We start from the raw sequence: 17,221 nt of genomic DNA, 5'->3' as shown, positions 1-17,221 counted from the left end.
GCTGGTCTTGGCTGCTTCTGCATGGACTTTCTCTGGTTGTACCGAGCAGGGGCTCCTCTTCTATTAGCAGGCTTCTCATTGCCGTGGCTTCTCTTGGTGCGAAGCATGGGCTTTACGTGCGCAGGCTTAAGTAGTGACTCATGGGCTTAGCTGCTCCGCAGCATGTGGAATCTTCCCAGACCAGGAATCAAACCCGTGTTGCCTGCATTGGCAGGCAGATTCCCAATCACTGGGCCACCAGGAAGTCCCCATACTTAACCTCTTACAAGCTCTGGGATTTAGTAGAGGGAACGGCGTACAGTAGGCGCTCAGTGACTGTTTACTGCTAATTGACTATGCAGGAGGTCTGGCGAAATGATTGATGTACATTTGGAGAGTTCTATTTCTGGCCTAAAGCCAGACAGACCTGAGTGCTGAGCCGGCTTGCCAGTGGTGTTTCTCATTCATTCTATCATTTCCAGGCACTCTTCAGAGAGGAGAGACTCCCTTGGACAAGACAGGCAGGCTGCCCCACTGAACGTGCTTCCGATATTCAGAGTGAGTACTCAGCAAGGACCATACATGTTTGGATATTAAAATTCAGATGCATTTAAGTCTCATCTGTGTGATGTAAAATAACTCAGTTTGCAGGTACACTGATACTTTTACACACAGACACACACTCACAGAGTGAAAGTTTAACGGGTGTGGCTTAAGGTAAGTCAGCATTTTGTTTTTCCTCATTTGTGCAGAGTGTTTGGTTCAAATCCAGGAAGTGCCACATATAGCTGTGTGATCTTGGGGAGGTTGCTTAACCTCTCTGTTTTTCAGTTCCTTAAATTGTACATTATGGATAACATGATGTAATAACACCTAAATTATAGAACGTGTGTGAGGCTAAGTGAGTTAATATGTATAAGGAGCCTAGAATTCTGTTTGTCACATAGTAAGAACTGTTTAACTATTGCATTGTTATTATTTTCCACCATAACAATATTAACATCAAAAATATTTAATTTACCAGATCAAATAATCTATGAACTATTAATATGTATAAGAAGATATTATTATGCTTAAATTTTTAAATATTTCTGAATCCAGAAAAGTTAATATATTTTAAGAGTATAGAATAGCTTTTGTTACATAGTAACTGTTTTGTTGTTATCCTTAACTATAATAATGTTATATATAATAATATTAACATTAAGAACACTTAGATTACTGGATCCAACTACCATTTTAATATTTTTGATTATTTTTAATGTTTTCAGTATGTTGAAAAGCATGAATTACCAAAATGAGAATGAAATTAAATGGTTACTTTGGGAATGCAGTAATTTAGAATACCTTTCCTCTCTAGATGAAAAATGTGTCCTCAAGAAATCCAATTGCTTGGAACTGAGTATATTTTAAAATTCTAACTCAATTTCCTTGCAATTTATAGATCTAGCATTATTAAAATATTCATATCTTTGAGCTAATGTGGCATAACAAATTTAATTTGCACAACAAAGATGACATGAATAGAACATGATCTATAATCACTTTTTTTAAGCCTCACGCTGTAGGCACTTCATCAGAAAGAGAGACAAGTCAGATATATTTTATAGCTCTCTAAAACCTTCCAAATAAACTCTTAGAAAGTGATGTAGTAATACAGTTTTGGAACAAAAGATTTTGTATGGTTTTCATGGTGTCTCAGTTGAGTAAGGTACCACCCTGCTGTCCTTGACAGGGTTGTTTGACATGTATGGGGGTGCTTTGTATTATTGTTTAGAGGCGTCTCCACTCAGCAATGTCATCTGAGATTGTGAAGGAGAGATGGAGGAGAAAAGAACCACAGGTTGCAGTCCTGGTCCAGGGGCAGCTCCAGGGCAGACGTGACCAGACCGTTGTAGTGATGAGCCTAGTCTACCACTAGCTGGGGACTCCCCTCAAAGAGTGGGGCCTCCCGAAACCCGGGAGCAGACCCCCAGGGGCTGCCGCTGGAGGCCCGTAGCCCACTGCACAGGATAGGACATAGGTTCTTCCTCGAGGGCAGATGTGAGCAGCGCATCTCCAAGGCCGCTCTCCCCTGGGTTCTGAATCCAGCTGAGCATCTGTCTAGAGTCTGATCGTTTGCTCTTTGTACCAAAGACGTCCAGGGTTCAACACAGACACACATCTGGGGTGTCCGGTTTCACAGTGTCTTCTTTGAGGATGACTCACATTGCCTTCTGGTTTTTTGGGAGCAGTGTGAGAGAGGCCGGTAAAGATTAGCTCAAAGGGTTTTACTTGATGAATCTTGTCTCTCTGAAGGGCGTGGACTCTGCCTCTGGCACTGAATGTTGTTATGAGTTCTAGTAGGGGGAGGAGGGGGAGGGGAGGAGGAGGAAGGGGAATTACAGCAGGAAAAGCAGGTGGGGAAGGGAGTAACCGAAGGAGTAACAGTAACAACGGCAACAATACTAACATTGCTACTATTTTTTGGACCTGCTGCTGATGGTTGCCACGTGAAATGTTACGCAATACTTCCACCACCACCGCAGAGCAAGTGTGTTATTTTAATTTTAGAGATGATACACGCAGAGGTTAAGTAACTTGCCCCAGCTTATCAAGCCAGGGAATGGCAGATGTGAAATCCAGACCCATGAGGTAGGGACCTCCAGGCGTGTGCTCCTAACCGCTACCCTTTCTAATCAAGACGTGGGTGTGATTATCCCATATGCACCGTGTATTAGATGCCTGGTGCCTGTGTGTGTCATCTCTGAAACCTTGATATCTTCACCCGTAGAAAGTCAACAATAATAATAATATTAACCAACCTGACTTTCTCATAGAGTTAATGCAAAGAAAAAAAGAGAATGTTGAGAAAGTGTTTTTGTAAAAGAGAAAATGTTGTGGTAAAGTGTAAACTCTTCGTAAATACATGTTGGTCATTATCGTACTGTTGGTTGTTCTCGTACCGGTGTGAATTTTTTTGTGTTCTAGAAAGGAGAGTAGTTTGCAGTTGACCATAGCAAGGGTGAGAGCTTCACACTCAGGAATTAGGATCCCAGAGTTTTGAGAGCTGGAAGGTCTCCGGAGGGTGTGCAGCTCAGTGCTTCTCTGTCTCATGGCCTATTTATATCGCCTGGGGACCTTTTAAAAATCGATGCTCAAGAGTCATTCCATTTTCAGAAATCTCATTTAACTGGTCTGGAGTAGGGCTCAGCCGTCTCAGTATATGCATACGCGTATGTGTTTGTACATGTAAATGTGTGTATGCCTGTGTAGGTATAGGTATATGCTTGTGTGTGTGTGCCTGGGCACACTTGTGTGTGTTCTCCCACGATGATTCTAGTGTGTAGTTGGGGGCAAGAATGGCTGAACAGAACTCACGACCTTCTTTCTAATAATCATGGTTCCGTTCAGTTTAGTCGCTCAGTCGTGTCTGACTTTTTGCAACCCCATGGACCGCAGCACACCAGGCCTCCCTGTCCATCACCAACTCCCGGAGTTTACTCAAACTTACTTCCATTGAGACGATGATGCCATCCAACCATCTCATCAATAATCATGGTAGCCTCTTGTTCACCCAGAATGGTTACAGCCAACACCCCCTGCCCAGGTCCAAGCTGATAAGCCCACCCCGTTCCCCTCTCAAGTATTCTGGTTTGGATGATAAATTATGCCGTCCTCTGGTGGCTCAGATGGTAAAGAATCTGCCTGCCAATCCAGGAGATGTGGGTTCAGTTCTTGGGTCGGGAAGAGCCCCTGGAGAAGGGAATGGCAACCCACTCCAGTGTTCTTGCCTGGAGAGTCCCATGGACAGAGGAGCCTGGTGGGCTACAATCCACGGGGTCACAAGAAGTCAGAGGTGACTGAGCAGCTGAACACACTGCTGACAAGGAATTGAGACTTTGGGGGGCTCTTTTCCTTCCAAAGGGAATTGAGTAGAATGCCCTCATTGGGCTTTCAAGGGTTGCTTTGCAGTCGTGTTCAACACCATATGTGTAAGCATGATGCTTCCTGAGAGTCTTACGATGAGAGAATTTCTCTTTGGTTAGAGTCTTCTTTTAAAATCTATTTTAATTTTTTGGCTGTGCTGTGCAGGACATGTGGGATCTTCGTTCCCTGACCACGGATTGAACCTGTATCCCCTGCACTGAGAATCTTACCCACTGGACCCCTAGGGAAGTCCCCAAGCTGAGAGAATTTCTTACTTTCGCTGTGATAGTAAAAATTCTTTAAAATAGAACTACACTGTGTTTCCATGTGGCCCACCTAAGGTTTGCAGTCCTGAAGTCTCTCATCTCCTCTGATTCATGTATGCAGGGAACACGTCATCGCTGTTTCAGTTCCTGGATGTGCCTTCTCCTGACTGCTAGCAATTGTTACTTAGGGAATTACAATTTGAAAACAGGTCAACAGCTTTATCAGCTGTCTCAGTTCTAGTTTTCTGAGTATCATGCAGGTCAGTGTGGACCCTGCTGGGTGTGACATGCTTGATGACGACATTTATGAGACCTCCGTCCAAAAGAAAATTTGACATTGATCAAGAAATCTGAGCGCCAAAGAATGGATGCTTTTGAACTGTGGTGTTGGAGAAGACTCTTGACAGTCCCTTGGACTGCAAGGACATCCAACCAGTCCATCCTAAAGGAAATCAGTCCTGAATATTCATTGGAAGGACTGATGCTGAAGCTAAAACTCCAGTACTTTGGCCACCTGATGTGAAGAGCTGACTCATTGGAAAAGACCCTGATGCTGGGAAAGATTGAAGGAGGGAAGAGAAGGGAACGACAGAGGATGAGATGGCTGGATGGCATCACCAGTTCAGTGGACATGAGTTTGAGTAAGCTCCGGGAGTTGGTGATGGACAGGGTAGCCTGGCGTGCTGCAGTCCATGGGGTTGCATAGAGTCGGACACGACTGAGCGACTGAACAGCAACAACAAAGAAATCTGACCTATAGTTGAGTCTGACAGGTCTTGGTGGCATCTTCTTGGTTGAGACTTTCTCAGCCAAGGTCAAATCTGATTTTGTCATTAAGGTCTGCATAGCACAGACTACACACACCCCAGAATAACTCAGATACTTCTTAGCCAGTAGGCTGGCTTTTAGGGGGTACACAGGAAGTCTGTTCAGTACAACTGTGAATCCATGAATGTGAGCACTTTTTTTTTTTTTGCAGTACTGGGTCTTATTTACCACACGTAGGATCTTATTTTTTAGTTGCTGCACAGGAAATTTTAGTTGTGGTGTGTGGGACCTGGTTTCCTGACCAAGGATCTAACCCCGGCCCCCTGCATTGGGAATGTGGAGTCTTAGCCACTGAACGACCGGGGAAGTCCTCACACATTTCTGTAATAGGAATTAAGCATTTCTCCTCAGCGTTGGGTGTGTTGTCCCGGAATGAGCCAATCACTAGTGCAGCTCTCGAAACGTGCAATGTTTCTCTTGAAATTGGTCAGAGTGAAATCAAAGATAGAAGGTGCTCCTACCAACCAGCATTAATGGCTTTGCCTCCTTGAGGTTACAGCCAACACCTGCTTCAAATGCTCATCTGTGACAGCTGAGTTGTCATCCCCAAGATAAGAGAACTCTGAACCTTCCCGAGTCTGTGAGATTTTCAATGTGTCTTTCTTACATAAAGGTATCCATTTCTGAGCATTGCATCACTTACATAGCCAAAAAAAAAAAAAAAAAAAAGAGCTGTGTATTGAATTGGACTCCCAAGCAGATGGCGCTTTTCGTACCAAGCAGCTCCTGATTTTCCTGTGTGTGTTCCAGGGAACCATAAACCACCTGGCTGAGCTGAGTTGTGCCTATTCATAAAGCACCAGGCGGCCCCAGGACACCAGCTCTGCTTGCTAATCAAAAGCGATACTGTCGACATACCACATTAATGCAGAGATTGATACAGGTAGGCAGTTACCGTGGGACTAGGCAAGTTTTATACCCACGCCAGCTTCTATGCCTCTGCAGTTTGCTATGTTTGCAGACCACTTTGGGGAATTTTCCCTCCAAGGATAAATCTCTGCCTTTAATCTCGTTATCATCTGTACATCACTGAGGTGTTTTGCTCTGTTTACTGATGAATGATGCTTCTTTTGGATCTCCAAACTGGCACATGATTCAAGACCCACCTGGCAACTTTTGACCCTAGGAAACCCCACATACACCAGCTCCACACACACCTAGCTCGCTGACTTCCAAACTATCAGCATTAAAAAATGAAAAAAAATAAAATAAAATAAATACTAAGAGGGATTTGGAACTATGTAGCAATCCCCTAATCAGACTGTAGAAGGAAATCTCCCTGGAGTTAGCCCTGGGTACTATGTACGGCAGGGTTGACCACCGTACCTGGCCTTTTTTTTTTTTTTCAAAGCTCTTTTCTCTGCTTTTCTGCTTAAAGGAGGGGGCTTCGTATCCATCGTCCTCCCCTGCCCCCTGGAAAGGAAATCTTGCAAATAACCCATCTCATAGCTTACCAAAAGCAGTGACTTTTTCATATGACTTGCATCATGATGATTATGTATTTCTGGTTTTTGAAAAACAGGAGCGACTTGAACACGTTGATAACCTTGGACAAGCAGCATGAGTTTTTAACAAGAATATATTGTGCATAAGCTGCAGTGAAAGAATTGTCAATTGTCTAGTACGTTTCATCTGAATATTGTTTGTTGCATCCAGTTCAGTTCAGTCGTATCCGACTCTGTGCGACCCCATGGACTGCAGCATGCCAGGCCTCCCTGTCCTTCACCATCTCCGAAGTTTATTCAAACTCATGTGCATACACTCGGTGATGCCATCTAACCATCTCATCCTCTGTCATCCCCTTCTCCTCCCGCCTTCAATCTTTCCCAGCATCAGGGTCTTTTCCAATGAGTCGGTTCTTTGCGTCAGTTGCATTATTCCTATATTTTGGTTCTTCTTTATATTTTTTAACCTAAAAGCAAGCAAAAAAGATGTATTTTTGGAGTAGGTGGTTCAGACTGTTGCCTACCAGGCTCCTCTATCCATGGGATTTTCCAGGCAAGAATGCTGAACTGGGTTGCCACTTTACTTTTCCGGGGGATCTTCCCACCTCAGGGATCGAACTCGGGTCTCCTGCGTTGCAGGCAGACTCTATACCATCTGAACCACCAGGTAATTCCCAACAACCAGAACAAAAAAAGATGTATTTTGGGAGTAGGTGGTTCTGTTGTCCAGTTCTGATCTACCCAGGGGGCCAGGTGTGGCATGTGAGTTCTAGTTCCCTGAGCAGGGACTGAGCCTGGGCTGCCTGCACTGGGAGTGCAGAGTCTTAGCCACCAGGCCTCCAGGGAACCCCCGGGCTGATTCTTACATTCTTACTTCTTCTGTTCGTCTTCTTTCCATACCCAGCCCACCCCCTGGTTTTCCTTTTCCTTTTACTGCTCGTCTTTTCCATATGGTGCCTTCTCATGACCTGTGCTCACCTGGACGTGAGGTTTTTGCCCTATCGTTCATTAACATGCTCCCTACAATAGGGGACTTTAGGAACCGTAGTTGAATACCTTTTTCTTTGGGGCTAGTGTTAAAGAACCCACCTGCCAATGCAGGAGACTTAAGAAACATGGGTTCGATGCTTGGGTTGGGAAGATCCCCTGGAGGAGGGCACGACGACCCACTCCAGTATTTTTGCTTGGAGAATCCCATGGACGGAGGAGCCTGGTGGGCTACAGTCCACGGGGTCACAGAGAGTCGGACACGACTGAAGTGACTTAGCACGCACGCGCCTTTTTCTTGAGAGAAGGAAGCTCAGAGGTAAAAGGAGAGGGCAGCCCTGTTGACAGAGCACCTCCGCATCTCAGAGAGTGCCCCGGCTGCTTTCTGCTCCGTGGGGCCCTGGGTCTCCTCTCAGCCCTTCAGGTGGACAGAGCCAGCCTCCCTTTGCAGGGAGGACTGTTCCCAGCGTGCTGTGCTGTGCTCATCAGACCTGAAGCCCGTGCAGGAGACTTGAACATGCGCCTGAGATACAGTTCTCCACTTAATAGAAACTGGGAGAGTAGTCCGGGGGCCTGGTTGAAGAAGTAGAAGCCAAACATAATTTGGACATCTCCCCCCAAATCTTTACGTGGGGTTCCTACCAACGTGTGACCGCTCCGCTCCCGGCTCTGGTCTGAACTGTTGTATGCTCAGTCACTCAGTCGTGGCCGACTCTTTGCGAGCCCGTGGACTGTAGCCCGCTGGGCTCCTCTGTCCAAGGGATTGTCCCAGCGAGGAAACAGGAGTGGCTTGTTGCCACGTCCTTCTCCGGGGGATCTTCTCGATCCAGGGTCAAACCCTCATCTCTGTACTGGCAGGTGGATTCTTTACCCCTGGCACCACCTGGGGTCAGGTCATTTATTCTGCCTCCTTATCCTGTTACTGTTGACACGCTGAGTACTTAATACAAATAACAAAAAATATCCTTCAGAGAGACAAACACTGCTGACAGCCGGGCAGCTTAATTCACCTTTCGTTTCTTTTTCATCTGTTTGCTTTGGAACTGACATTTCCGTATGAAATATTCTTCTGTCTCAAAGCCGAACACCTCTGCTTCATTTCCTTCTCCAAGACAATGAATTCTTTCTAAGGAAATGATGTTTTCCGTGGGGCCTTATTTCCAAGTCACCCGCTGCTTTGTAATTTATTTACAGTTCTCTTGTTGGTTGAGAACACAGGTCTGCCGTATGTCTCCCACTTTGTTTTCTCCTGTAAATGGCTTCTCCTCCCCACCCCACCCCCCACCTTGTTTAATTTCTCTGCAACCAGCGTGCTCTATATGTTTTCACCCGCGTCTCATGGTTCTCCGATTCCCCGCATGAACCGTGATCGTCGTGAGACGAACATTTCTAAATCTGCTTCTCACATGACGCGTGGACAAGCACGTGGGGATTCTGTGCGATGTCTGACACCGGTGAGCTTGGCTGACACCTCAACACTGGTTTCCACTTTTTTCCTGAGTGTTTCTGAAAACTCATAAAAAAACCACCATGCATAGCATTGTTTGTTTTTATTTTTCTCCTTAGGAAAGTTTTCTTTCTTTCATAGAACACATGTCCTTGTGAGGCGGTTTTTTTGTTTAGGTGATTCCTTACATTTGCTTTGAAAATAAAATCGATGGACTTTTAGAAATGTTTAGTTGGAAAATAAAACCCTTCATTTAATAGTCATGTTGCCAAAACAGGGGCATTTGAAATGCTGATAGTTGGCTGCAAAGAACAGTAGTTCTGGAGTTCACCAGTTCACTGATGACTTTTTTTTTTCTTCCTGATTTCAAACCATATGTGCTAATCTAATCCTTTTCTAAGGACACTTAATAATGTAGACACTTTTTTTTTAATGTGCCAGGTGCATTGTTTATTATTTACTTATTGGAGTATAATTGCTTTACAGTGTGGTGTTAGTTTCCGCTGTACAACAACCTGAATCAGCTGTCTGTATACAACACCCCTTCCCTGTTGGGCCTCCCACACAGCCCTCTATCCCACCCTCTAGGTCATCACAGAGCACCGAGCTGGGCTCCCTGTGCTTTATAGTACATTCCCACCAGCTGGCTCTTTTACCCATTTCTTGTTTTTCATTCACTTAGTCGTGTCTGACTGCGACCCCATGGACTGCAGCACACCAGGCTTCCCTGTCCTCCACCATCTCCCAGAGTTTGTGTAAACTCATGTCCTTTGAGGCGGTGATGCCTTCCAGCCACGTCATCCATTTAACACGTGGTAGTGTATATGTATCAATCCTAATCTCCCAATTCGTCCCATCCTCCCCTTCCCACCCTGTGTCCACGTGTGCATGCATGCTAAGTCACTTTAGTTGTGTCCAACTCTTTGTGAATCTATGGACTATAGCCCACCAGGCTCCTCTGTCCGTGGGATTCTCCAGGCAAGCATACTGGAGTGGGTCGCCATGCCCTCCTCCAAGGGATCTTCCCTTCTCAGGGATCAAACCCATGTCTCTTAAATCTCCTGCATTGGCAGGTGGGTTCTTTACCACTAGCGCCCCCTGAGAAGTCCACCTGTAGACAATGTAAAAATATTATTTGCTTCCCAGTGAGGAGGTGGGAAGTATACATACATACACACACACACAAATACATACACAGCTTTCTTTGTATGCACATATACGCACCCACATGCATACACATGCGTCATACCTACATGTGTGCAAAGAGACACATGGGTGTACTAGTAATGCCTAGTTAGGCTGCGGTGTTACTAACCTGGCTAACCGTGGGATCTGTGTGGAGGTGAGGAAGAACTGAAGAGGTGTGTGCCCGTCCTCACACACGTTTCTAGTTAATTCTAGGACAGGACAGAGTGTAAAGCTAGGAGGTGGGGCCCCAGGGACAAGGACTTTATGGGTAGCTTCAGGGGTAGAAGTTGCCGGCGAAGATTAGGGAAATCCATAAAGGTTCAGGCAAGAGAAAGCAGAAATTGAGTCCGTCTGGGAGATAGGGAGAAATGTGAAGAGAAAGCAGAAATTGAATGCGTCCGGGAGACAGGGAGAGACATGGCCAGAAAGAGTCCCCGTGGGTCATTGTCCAAACCAGCCACCCTGGAATTTGGGCGCATGGCCTATTCAGTAGGGAACTGAGTTGGAAAGCAGAAATGAACACGCAGGTCAACAGGGAGGCTTAGCTCTAAGTAGGCCCGTGGGTCAGCAGTTTCTAAAACCTCATTGTTATCGAAAAAAACAAACAAAAAACTGTGTATTCATTAAAGAGAACACTTTTCAAAATGCGGACGGGATGATCTGGATGGAAGCAAAGAGAAAGGAAAGACGTGCGTGCTCTCGGTATGGAACGGACGTCCCGTGGCGTTTGATGAGGGCTGGTGGCTGAGGAAGGATGCACAGGGAAAGAAGCGAGGTCCCGTGTCCCTGTTGCCGCCCCAAGGGACACCGTTCATGCTTTAGCTGCATGGCGGTCATGGATATCGGTGTCTGACCTTCAGCTGCAAGGCAGAGAGCTGGGACTAGACTGGGCTGGGCTGAGGCTCTAGCCTCATTTTCAGAATGGCCCCATGGAAGGTCACCCAGAGCCTGAATTCCTGCTGTCTACGCAGGTACCGTGGCTTCAATTCCTCATCATCTTTATGACCGGAGGAGATCAGGGCACGTGTCAAAGGAATGATGCGATGAGCAAATGAAGTCTGTATCTTCGTGACTTTTTTTGTGGATTCTTTGCCGTCATTTTTGGGGTTCACGATTCTCGGTGCAGGACTTCCCTGGCAGTCTAGTGGTTCAGAATATGCCTGCCAGTGCAGGGGACACAGATTTCATCCCCAGTCTGGGAAGAGCTCACATGCCGTGGAGCAAAAAAGAGCCCGTGTGCCAGAACCACTGAGGCCCGTGTTCTGAGAATCCGTGCTCAGCCACAAGAGAAGCCGCTGCCATCAGAAGCCTGTGCACTGGAAACAGAGAGTAGCCCCCTCTAGGAGCTCTCTTCTACTAGAGAAAGCCCATGCACAGCCAGAAAGACACAGTGCAGCCAAAAATAGAAGTAAATAAAGTCAATGCATCATTGTCCTTAAAAAAAAAAGATGTTTTAGTGTTGTGTCCAAAAGTCCGAGGTGGGTTAGCTGGCATTGCAAATACACTCCGGTCCAAGAGACATGGGCTGGCCGAAGGCTGTTGCAAGAGCTGGTCAGAAGACGTCACGAGGCCGAGATCAGTGTGCTTAAACGCAGCATGAGGATTCACCGCGTGAGGTGCTTCAGACAGACGGGGCGGGAATAGGGCCACGCTGACGGAACTGGGCTGCGGTCGCTTCGGGCCCTGCTTATAGACGCCATGACATGATGACAAGTCATCCTTGTCTCTGTCAGCGACACGATGCTAGAATGGAATTTGAACCAAGCTCCTCCGTTTCGTTCCTTTGCCTCCAGGCCCTGGCCCTTCTGTTCAGACAGCACTTTCAAAGAAGGACCCCCAGTCTGCTTTCTCACTCAGACCGCGGTCTGTCCACCCATCCTGCTGGGAGAACGTGCAACACGCGTTGGATCCTGAAAGCAGAAAAAGGCAGGCTCCGTCAGCCGGGTGTTTGATGCTCAGATGACACACGAAGGGACCCCAATAACCACCCCACCCCCACCTCAACTTGCTCTCTTGCCCCATGTGTGAAGCTTGAAGTGCTCAGGCATGGTGATATCAGCCTAGATTTTAAAGACCCGCTTAGCAAAGATGTCTGCATACTCACAGCTATGGTCTTTCCGGTAGGCATGTACAAATATGAGAGCTGGACCATGAAGAAGACAGGGCACCGAAGACTCGATGAAGCACTTCCAAGAATCAAACTGTGGCGCTGAAGGACTCTTGAGAGTCCCTTGGACAGCAAAGTGGTCAAACTGGTCAGTCTTAAAGGAAATCAAACCTGAATATTCATTGGAAGGACTGATGCTAAAGCTGAAGCTCTGATACTTTGGCCACTGGATGTGAACAGCCAACTCACTGGAAAAGGCCTTGATTCTGGGAAAGACTGAAGGCAGGAGGAGAAGAGGGCAACAGAGGATGAGATGGTTGGATGGCATCACTGATTCCACGGACCTGAGTTTGAGCAAAGTCTGCGGGATTGTGAAGGTCAGGGAAGCCTTGCATGCCACGGTCTGTGGGCTCACAAAGAGTTGGACACAGCCTGACGACCGAACAGCAACAAAGCAAGGATGGAGAAATTGGTGAAAGAAAAGTGAAAGTGTTGGTTGCTCAGTCATGTCCACCTCTTGCCATGTAGTTCTCCATGCAAGAATATGGAGTGGGTTGCCATTCCGTTCTCCAGGGGAATCTTCTCCACCCCGGGATCAAACAGGGGTCTCCTTCATCGCAGGCGGATTCTTTACCATCTGAGCCACCAGGAAAGCCCAGGGAAACAGGTAACCGGTTATAAAACAGATTGGAAATAAAATCAAATGCAAAATCATTACATTAAATCTTTGTAGTTTTCACATTGCAATGTAAGTGAAGTAGCCATCATTTTTAATAGTTCAAATAGACTTTTTATGGGCTTCCCTGGTAGCTCAGTGGTAAAGGATCCGTCTGCTACTGCAGGTGACGTGGGTACGATCCCTGATCCGGGAAGATCCCGCATGCCATGGGACATCTAAGCCCGTGTGCCCCATCTATAGAACCTGTGCTCTGCAGCAGGAGAGGCCGCCGCAAAGAGAAGTCCACGCACCCTGATGGAGAGTAGCCCCTGGCTCTCCGCCCCTAGAGAAGAGCTTACCCCAGCAACAAAGACCCATCACAGCCAAAAAGAAATAACGTAAATGAATAGCTTTTTCCAAGTAGACTTTTTACAAGCCGGAAAGTTACACAACAGTACTTTCAATGACAGGGGTGATTTGGCTCCACGTGTATCTTGCACAAGAGAAATTCTTTACAAATTAAGTTAAAAAAAAAATACAGTGTGAAAGGGCGTGTGACTTTGAAATGGACGTCTTGGGTGTGTGGGTGCTGGGTTGACCTTTGAAGTGTTGATCCTCAGCAAGTTCACTGTCAGCCAAACCATCCGTGAAGAGGGAGTGGGAAAAGTGACGCTTCCGTGGTGTTACTCGGGGACCCTCACAGAGCACTGGTGTGTGTGTGTGTGTGTGAGTGTGTGAGAACGTAGCCAGCATGGTGTTACTCGGGGACCCTCACAGAGCACTGGGGTGTGTGTGTGTGTGTGTGTCTGTGTGTCTGTGTGTGTGTGTGTGTGTGTGTGTGTGTCTGTGTGTGTGTGTCTGTGTGTGTGTGTCTGTGTGTGTCTGTGTGTCTGTGTGTGTGTGTGTGTGTGTGTGTGAAAGAACGTAGCCAGCTACAGAGGTCCATGTGAATTTAGAGGTGTCATAAAAGTATATAGCCTGTGCTTTAAGTCACAATACATACACATTTTTCTTTTCGAACTTTATTCATGAGGCATTAATACGAATAGTAATAGCAATTCTGTGAGTCCGATAGTAGTTGTCATTCCTTGAGGGTAAAACCGCGTGTCGTTTCTTTTTCCGTGTATGCCATTTGATGATGGCAAGACAATGATGTTTAAGGCTTTCTTAGGTTTTATAGATGACGGAGATTAAAACTCTTTCAAAAAATGATTACTTTTGTCCTTGAATAATAAAAAGACACTGCAGTCAAATCAGTATTCAGTTGAATTTTTTTTTTAATCCCAACTTTCTGAGCTGTTTCCTAAAGAATCATTGAATATTTGCCACCTCTTTTTGTTTTTTTTATAAATTTATTTGTTTTAATTGGAGGCTAATTACTTTACAATATTGTAGTGGGTTTTGCCATACATTGACATGAATCAGCCATGGGTGTACATGTGTTCCCCATCCTGAACCCCCTCCCACCTCCCTCCCCATCCCATCCCTCAGGGTCATCCCAGTGCTCCAGCCCCAAGCACCCTGTATCATGCGTCAAACCTGGACTAGTGATCTGTTTCACATATGGTAATATACATGTTTCAATGCCATTCTCCCACCTCTTCTGAAACCCACAAAATGATATTTAGGGAAAGATTCTGTTTTAGAAGGACGTACAAGGTAAGTACCACTGAATGAGTGCCTATAGAGTGCAGAATATCTAGAAAATATAATACAACTGGAGTTTTGATGGAGCTCAGATTGAGAATACAGTGGAACTTTCTGGAGAAGCTAGGTAAAGTTGAAACTTTGCCTTCCAGTACAGGGGGTTCGGGTTGAATCCCTGGTCGGGTAGTTAAGATCCCAGATGCCTTGTGGCCAGAAAACCAAAACATAAAACAGAAGCAGTAGTGTAACAAATTCAATAAAGGCTTTAAAAATAGTCCACATCAAAAAAAAAAAAAAAAAACTTAAAAAAATACACGCAAGCAGTTATTCCTTGAGAATAGTTTTGTGCGTGCTCAGTCACTTCAGTCATGCCTGACTCAGTGTGCCCCCGTGGACTGTAGCCCGCCAGGCTCCTCTGTCCGTGGGATGCTCCGGGCAAGAATACTGGAGTGGGTTGCCATGCCCTCCTCCAGGGGATCTTCCTGACCCAGGGATCGAACCTGCATCTCCCGTGACTCCTGCATTACAGGCAGTTTCTTTGCCTGCTGAGACACCAGGGAAGCCTAACCCGAACCTTGGTTAATTACTGATCCACATGCGGAGAGAATCCACCCCATTCAGTGTAACACTCTAGGTTGCTGAGGAACTGTAAGCCAATGAGCAGACCTGGTGTCTTCAAAGCACGAAGCTTAAAGGCAGAATAAAGTAGAGACGTCACCTGGATGAGAATGTTCTTCCAAAACCATCCAGTACTCTCAACAGCTTCTCAGAAAAGGGTGGGAGAGGAAAGCATGTCGTATTGCTGCTACATGCTCAGAGACACGGTGGGATATTGGAAATTGGCCAAGGGGCTGGATGGCTATGACATCGCACAGATTTTCCTGGCCAGCAGTTTACACCCGCCGGATTAAAAAAACACAGACATCGTCTCAAACACAGAATACAGCGTTGGCCAGGCATTGAAGACCTCCTTAGAACTTGTTCTTCCTGGAAACCATTCCTTGGGGTTTTCTCTCCAACGCTGCTATTCTCTGCTTGACTCCAGTTTTGGCAGAGCCTTTCCTTAAGCCAGTGGTGTCGCAATTAAGCTCAGGGCTGTGATGTTTGCCTTCTAAGAAGTCATTGGCAAACACCCCCCTCTTGGTTTGTTTTCAGATTTGCTGCTGGCCTGATCTCCCAAGTTAGTGAATTAGCCAGAAAGCGTGTATCCTGCAACTTACAACGCCAGTTTTAGAAGATTAAAGCATATTTCACTCAGGAATGAGATTTAGCTGTGCAGAATTTGCGTTTTATTTTTCATTATTCTTGAGTGTTAAGTCATAAATGTGAGCTAATGACAGAAAATGCGTGTAAGATTAACATGTTAGGTGGATAGTAGACACGCAAAATATGATCCTTTCCAGGGGACTTCCCGGGTGTTCCAGTGGTTGAATCTGCCTTGCAATGCAGGGGACAGGAGTTCAATACCTGGTCGGTTAACTAAGACCCCACAGGGTGAAGGGCAACAGGCCCACGCACTGCAACTCGAGAAAACCCACGTGCTGCAATGAAGGCCCAGCACAGCCAAAATTGAAGAAAAAAAAAAGGATCAGTTCAGTTCAGTCGTGTCTGACTCTCTGCGACCCCATGGACTGCAGCACGCCAGGCCTCCCTGTCCATCACCAACTCCCGGACTTTGCTCAAATTCATGTCCATCGAGTAGGTGATGCCATCCAGCCATCCCATCCTCTGTCATCCCCTTCTCCTCCTGCCCTCAATCTTTCCCAGCATCAGGGTCTTTTCCAGTGATTCAGTTCTTTGCATCAGGTGGCCAAAGGATTGGAGTTTCAACTTCAGCATCAGTCCTTCCAGTGAATATTCAGGACTGATTTCCTTTATGATTAACTGGTTAATTTTTTTTTTTTTTTTTGCTATTGCAATGCATAATAAATCTGAACTATTTTTTCTGGGCGTCTTCAGGGATCACTGCCTGGTCATGGCAAAGCTTGTGTAACTCAACGAAGCTACGAGCCGTGCCGTGCAGGACCGCCCAAGATGGACGAGTCATAGTGGAGAGTTCTGACAAACTGGGACCCACTGGAGGACGGAATGGCAAACCACTCCAGTACTCTTGCCTGGAGACCCATGACAGGATGAAAAGGGAAAAAGAGATGACACTGGGAGATGAGCCCCTCAGGTCGGAAGGTGTCCAGTGGGAAAAAAAAAACACCTGATATTTTCTTTACCTTCGCTCATGTCTTTCTCTCATGGTGCTCAGATGCATTCTGCAAGGATCTGCAGGTAGTTCTTCTATAAAGGAATCCCAGGAAGGCACTGCGTCACTTTATTTTCACTCAGTAGTTCAAAACACATCTGTTCTATCAGTTCAGTTCAGTCGCTCAGTTGTGTCCGACTCTTTGGGACCCCATGGTCTGCAGCACGCCAGGCCTCCCTGTCCATCACCAGCTCCCGGAGCTTACTCAAACTCATGTCCATCGAGTCAGTGATGCCATCTAACCGTCTCACTCTCTGTCATCCCCTTCCCCTTCCGCCTTCAGTCTTTCCCAGCATCAGGGAGGGTCTTTTCCAGTGAGTCAGTTCCTCGCATCAGGTGGCTAAAGGATTGGAGCTTTAGCTTCAGTATCAGTCCTTCCAATGAATATTCAGGACTGATTTCCTTCGATGGACTGGTTGGATCTCCTTGCAGTCCAAGGGACTCTCAAGAGCCTTCTCCTACACCAACATCTCTATAAATTAAGATAAACTAGACTCCCTGTGATT

At 46.3% G+C, this 17,221-nt stretch overlaps 1 long non-coding RNA gene across 5 annotated transcripts in view; it reads left to right on the top strand.

Moving 5' to 3' along the window:
• LOC145536928 (uncharacterized) overlaps nucleotides 1-17,221 on the top strand; it is a 453,923-nt gene that overhangs the window by 12,309 nt on the left and 424,393 nt on the right. For all 5 annotated transcript variants that reach the window (XR_014076087.1, XR_014076086.1, XR_014076085.1 and 2 more), the window contains exon 2: nucleotides 462-537. This is a non-coding gene — a long non-coding RNA (uncharacterized LOC145536928). The remainder of the gene's footprint in view (nucleotides 1-461; nucleotides 538-17,221) is intronic.

This window comes from Giraffa tippelskirchi, chromosome X (genome assembly GCF_054371585.1).
Source record: "Giraffa tippelskirchi isolate mGirTip1 chromosome X, T2T-mGirTip1v1.2.pri, whole genome shotgun sequence".
Taxonomy (NCBI): Eukaryota; Metazoa; Chordata; class Mammalia; order Artiodactyla; family Giraffidae; genus Giraffa; species Giraffa tippelskirchi.
This window is presented reverse-complemented; position numbering and strand designations above follow the sequence as displayed.